Genomic DNA, 6,000 nt, shown 5'->3' with positions numbered 1-6,000 from the left:
GGCATTGGTTGAATGATGATTTCTAAATGTAAGCCCTTCTTCTCAAAGGCTCTTTGTCAAATTCGTTGGTTTTTCCTTGGATATACAACCGCATATGATGCAAGAATGCGCAATGTGATGTAAAGAGTTGACAGTTGATATAGAGAAATTTAATCCTCTTGGTAAGTGCCTTAGAAATAGGTTGTCTCTTCTTCAACTTAGTCTTTTAATGAATACTTCTTCTTCTCAAAATATGGGGAGTGGTCATACAAAATGATCAAATGTTGATGTTGATGTTCGATATGGATACTTTGTTTTTTGATACTCAAGTTTACTTGTCAAGTAGAAGTTTAGTTTGATTCACCTCTACGACAAAGTGTGTCAAATGATATGAGTCAAGTTTCACAATCTAGAAACTTAATTTGATAACTTGAGGACCTAACTAGATATTGTTGTTGATAAGATTGTTGGATGGTGGAACTCTTGATCACTCTATTGGATACTCCTTAATTTTTTTGGACGAAATCTTATCTCAAGATAGTTGATGATTTGATACCTCTTCCTAAAGGTGCTTAGTTGGAGTTGGAAATTCTCTTTCTCTAATGTTTCTCTTTGCTCTTTGTTTTGAATTAATTGTTGTACTGGTTGATTTGCAAGATGTTTTAACATTTGTGACAAGAAGACATAGCACACATGAAAACAATGATTATCCCTATGCTAAACATTTAGTGTATGTTTTTGTGATGATGTTTTCAAATCCCCGATGTTTTCATTGGTTTGATTTACAACAAAAGACACATCAAATAGACTATTTATTCAAAGGTCATTGACAATATCATAGCCCACTAACTGTCTCGATACTCTATCAGCTCAAACAACCTTGTCACCCCCTAGAGGGCTCCCATTTTTTTGCCTTTTGCCAGAAATTAACCCAAAGTGAATTGCTTCACAGTTGAGTAGTTATCTTAGGAGATATATGGTGAGTAATCTTGGGGGCGGATTTTTCCCAACCATTGCACTATGATATTTCCAATGTTTGACAACTGACTCAGCTCAAAGTCTCTATTGCTATGGTTTGTAATCAGGCTTCCGTTCAGTCTTTAGTGATAAACTCCATCGGAAGGCTTACCAACCTTTAGAACAAAGGCTTTGTGTATCTTAAAGATACTGGGGGAAGGCTAATCGCTAAGAAAAACCATTGGAGGGGATTTTCATGAGCCTCCACATTTGATTATAGTGGGTTGGAATACTTGACAATAAATTTGTTTCCCACTTGGGTCATACCCTTCTCACTAGCCTTTTTGAGGCTTCAGGAAGGTAGGTCGTCTAAATGATTTAACTGTTTGAAGGTAAAAGAAAGCATAAAAGAGTGGTTTGGTTTTTTGGTCACCCAATTAAGGGGAGAGTATATACCTACCACTTTCAAGACACATAATACAAGTGTTTTTTTTAACCTTCAAAGCAATGATCTATCCTCTATTTGGAGATGTTGCTCCAACAAGCACGGTGTTTATTTTAGTTCCACATAGCAATTTGTTTTTTAACTAGGAATGAAAATCCTGGTCAACGAAATGAAAGCACGTTGCTTGAAAGTGAATCGCTTTGTAAGAAATGAACAAGTTGATTGTTCTTTTTAATCTTGCAAGAAAATGTGGATTGTTCTTTTTACCTTTTGCAAGAAAATAAAAAATTTGTTGTTCTTTTTAGAGCCCAAAATGAAGTGTTTTCCCCTAATCTTGCAAGAAAGCAAAGTGTTTGATTTGTTGTTCTTTTTACCTTGCAATGAGATTCCTTTTAATCCCAAAGGAAAATGTAGTTGATTTTGAGCCCAAAAGAAAGATGAGGTTCTTTATGATTTATCTATTTTTCATACTTTCTTTTTTTAATAATATAGATAATAAAATTTGATCTAAAACATTGAATATTAAAAATCTACACAATTAAATTTAAATAAAAATAAAAATAAACTTAAACCTTCCCTACCCTTCCATGAAAAAGTTTGGTGAAAAAGTGCACTCAATACAATTTGTAGGGAATTGAATCGTATTTAGATAATTCTACAACAAAAATAAATAGAAAAAAAATAAATTAATTTACTTCTTTCAAATAAAAAAATAATATAAAAAATGATTTGGAATGTGCGCAATGCACGTTCAACGCTGCCTGGAAACGATTGCCATATACATATATTTTATTTCCAAAAAAGTGGTAGGTAGTTTATTTGACTTGCATATTTTGAAGTGTAAAGAGAACATTAAAATGCTTCTTTATTATCATTTGCTCTTTAAAAATAATATTTTGAATTTTATGTTTCAATTTATTATTTATTTTATTCTTTGGTAATTAATGAAACAACTGGTGTAGTAACTTATTGTAGTTGGCAAAAAATAAATTAAAAAAATTACTCTTTGGTAATAAATGAAACAATTGTCTTTCTTTCTTATGCATAGATTATCAAAAACATTTGGCTCTCTTTGTGCTACCACATAATTATTACTAGCATATATACCTTAAATTTTAATTTAATCTATATAAAATACGCCGAGAGATATCCTTCTCGAGGTGCCTATTTGACTTTAGCATGTTAAATAGATTAAAAATAGGTGCCTTGAGAAGGATATATCTCGACACATTTTATATAGATTAAATTAAAATTTAAGGTATATATGCTAGTGGCCGCCGCACGACGCGACACGGAAAACATAAAATAAATGCAATATATAATTATATAGTATCTTTTTCTTGAATTGATTTATATTATAATATTATAATAGTATTATATTATTATGTAGAGATATAAGAAATTTTTTGTATAGACTATTTTTAATAAATGTATGTGTTGCAGCTACGAAAATGTAAGATATATATATAAGACTTTAATTAATAATAGTATAAAACATTATTTAATGGTCAGTATTATGGTTATAGATAGGGCTAGGGTTAAGGTTAGTATTATGGTTAGAGTTAAGGTTTAAATCATTGTTAGGGCTACGTTTAGGGTTCCCATCAAGGTTAGGGTTTGGTTTAGGTTTAGAATTATGGTTATGGTTAGGATTTAGGATTACTGTTAGGATTACGATTAGGGTTAATATTTAGGATTACTGTTTAGGGTAAGGGTTAGTATTTGCATCATGGTTAGGGTTAAGGCTTGGGTTAGGGCTAGTATTTACATCATGGTTAGGGTTAGGATTTACCTATGGTGAAGGTTGGGGTTAGGGTTAGGGTTAGATTTTAAGTTTATGGTGGGGGATTATTGTTAGGGTTAGCATTTAGGTTTATGATTAGGGTTATGGTTAGGATTACAATTACGGTTATGGTTTATTTCATGGTTGGGGTGAGGGCTAGGGTTAGGTTAACATTAGGATTAGGGCTATGGTTAGGATTTCAATTAGGGCTAGGGTTTAGGGTTATGGTTAGGATTATGGTTAGGGTTATGGTTTATATCATGATTGGGGTGAGGGTTATGGTTAGGGTCATAGTTAGGATTATGGATATGGTTAGGGTTTACATCATGAGTAGGGTTTGGGTTAGGTTAAGGGTTAAGGTTAGTGTTAAGGTTTAGGGTCAAGGTCAACATCAAAGTTAGGGTTGGTTTTAGGTTTAGTGTAATGGTTTGGGTTAGAACTTACATCATCATTATCATTAGGGTTAGGATTATGATTATGATTACCGTTAGGGCTAAATATTAAGGTTACGGTTAGGATTGGGATTATGGTCAAGGTTGAGGGTTAAAGATAGGGATAGGTTTTCAATTAGGGATAAGGATTATTGTTAGTGTTCGGGTTTAGAGTAATGGTTAGGGTTAGGGTTAGGGTTATAATTATGATTAGTGTTAAGGTTTAGAGTTACAATTAGGATTATGGTTAGGGTTATGGTTTATGCATTGTTAGGGTTGGTGTTAGGGTTTGGATTATGATTAGGCTTAGGGTTATGGTTATTATTAAGATTATGGTGAGGGTTAGCATTTATATCATGGTTAGGGTTAGGTTAAGCATTAGGGTTATGGTTAAGATTTGCATTGTGATTAGGGTTATTGTGAGGGTTAGGGCATAGGATTAGGGTTATTGTTAGGATTATGGTTAGGTTAGGGTTATAGTTAGGATTATGGTTACGGTTAGTGTTGTATCATAGTTAGGGACAATGCTCGGATTAGGGTTAGGTTTTGGGGTAGGGTTATGATTACAATTATGATTATGGTTATGGGTATATAGTAGTTAGGGATAGTGTTAGGATTAGCCTTAGCCTTTGGGGTAGGGTTAGGGTTAGAGTTAGACTATAGGATTATGGTTAGAGTCATAATTTAAGATTATGATTAGCGCTTACATAGTAGTTAGATAAATAGATTAATGGATAGGGTTAGACTTAGGTTTAGGGTTTGGATTAGGATTAGGTTTTTGCTTAGAGATAGATTCAAGGTTAGGGTTAGGGTTTATGGTTATTATTATAGTTAGGGTTAGGGCCTAGTATTAGGGTTATTGTTAGGATTATGATTAGGTATAGGGTTATAGATAGGATTATGGTTATAGTTAGGGGTGTATCATAGTTAGGAAAAAGTTAGGGTTAGGTTTTGGGGTAGGGTTAAGATTAAAATTATAATTATGGTTAGGGGTACATATAATACTTTAGAATAATTTTAGGATAAGGGTTATCTTTTGGGATAGGGTTAGGGTTAGACTTTAGGATTATTGTTAGAGTCATGGTTTAGGATTCTGGTTAGGGTTTATATTATAGTTAGGTTTAGCTTAATGGATGGGGTTAGACTTAAGTTTAGGGTTTGGATTAGGGTTAAGCTTTGGATTAGAGATAGATTCAAGCTTAGGGTTAGGGTTTCTAGTTAGTGTTATGGTTAGCGATATAACTTAATTTAGGGGTAGAGTTAGGGTTAGTGTTAAGGATTACTATTAAAATTAATATTAGGATTTAAACCATGGTTAGGGTTAGGTTTAGTTAGGGTTATGGTTAGGATTTAAATCATGATTTGGGTTATTATTAGGGTTAGGGTTTAGGATTAGGGTTATTGTTAGGATTCGAGTTACTTTTAGGGTTATAGTTAGTATTATGTTTACGGTTAGGGACGTATCATAGCTAGGGATAATGTTGGGGTTAGGGACAGGTTTTAGAGTAGGGTTAAGATTGTGGTTATGATTATGGCTAGGGGTATATAATAGTTAGGGATACTATGAGGATTAGGCTTAGCTTTTAGGTTAGGATTATATTTCAGGATTATGGCTAGAGTTATGGTTTAGGATTATGGTTAGGGTTTACATCATAGTTAATTTTAGGTTAATGGATAGGGTTAGACTTAGGTTTAGGGTTTGGATTATGGTTAGGCTTTCGCTTAGAGATAGATTAAAGGTTTAGTGCTAGGGTTTATGGTTAGTGCTATAGTTAGGTTTAGGGCTTAATATTAGGGTTATTGTTAGGATTATGTTTAGGTTTAGGGTTATAGTTAGGATATGGTTATGGTTAGGGATGTATCTTAGTTAGGGACAATTCTAGGGTTTAGGGTAGATTTTGGGGTAGGGTTAAGACTTCGGTTATGATTATGGTTAGGGGTATATAATAGTTAGGGATAGTGTTAGAATTAGGGTTAGATTTTGGGGTAGGGTTACCGTTAGACTTTAGGATTATAGTTAGAGTTATGATTTAGGATTATGGCTAGGGTTATATCATAGTTTGGTTTAAGATAATGGATATTGTTAGACTTAAGTTTAGGGTTTGGATTAGGGTTAGGTTTTAGCTTAGAGATAGATTCAAGGTTAGGGTTAGGTTTTACGATTAGTGTTATAATTAGAGATATAATTTAATATAGGGGTAGATTTAGGGTTATGGTTTATATCATGGTTAGGGTTAGTGTTAAGGGTCACTATTAGGATTAATCTTAGGGTTTACACCATTGTTAGGGTTATGGTTACGATTTACATCATGATTATGGTTATTGCTAAGGTTAGCAGTTAGGTTTAGAGCTATTGTTAGGATTATGGTTTAATTATATGGCTAGAGTTAATTTTATGGTTAGGC

The sequence above is a fragment of the Cryptomeria japonica genome, chromosome 4 (genome assembly GCF_030272615.1).
Source record: "Cryptomeria japonica chromosome 4, Sugi_1.0, whole genome shotgun sequence".
Classification (NCBI taxonomy): domain Eukaryota; kingdom Viridiplantae; phylum Streptophyta; class Pinopsida; order Cupressales; family Cupressaceae; genus Cryptomeria; species Cryptomeria japonica.
Note: the sequence above shows the minus strand (reverse complement) of the source record.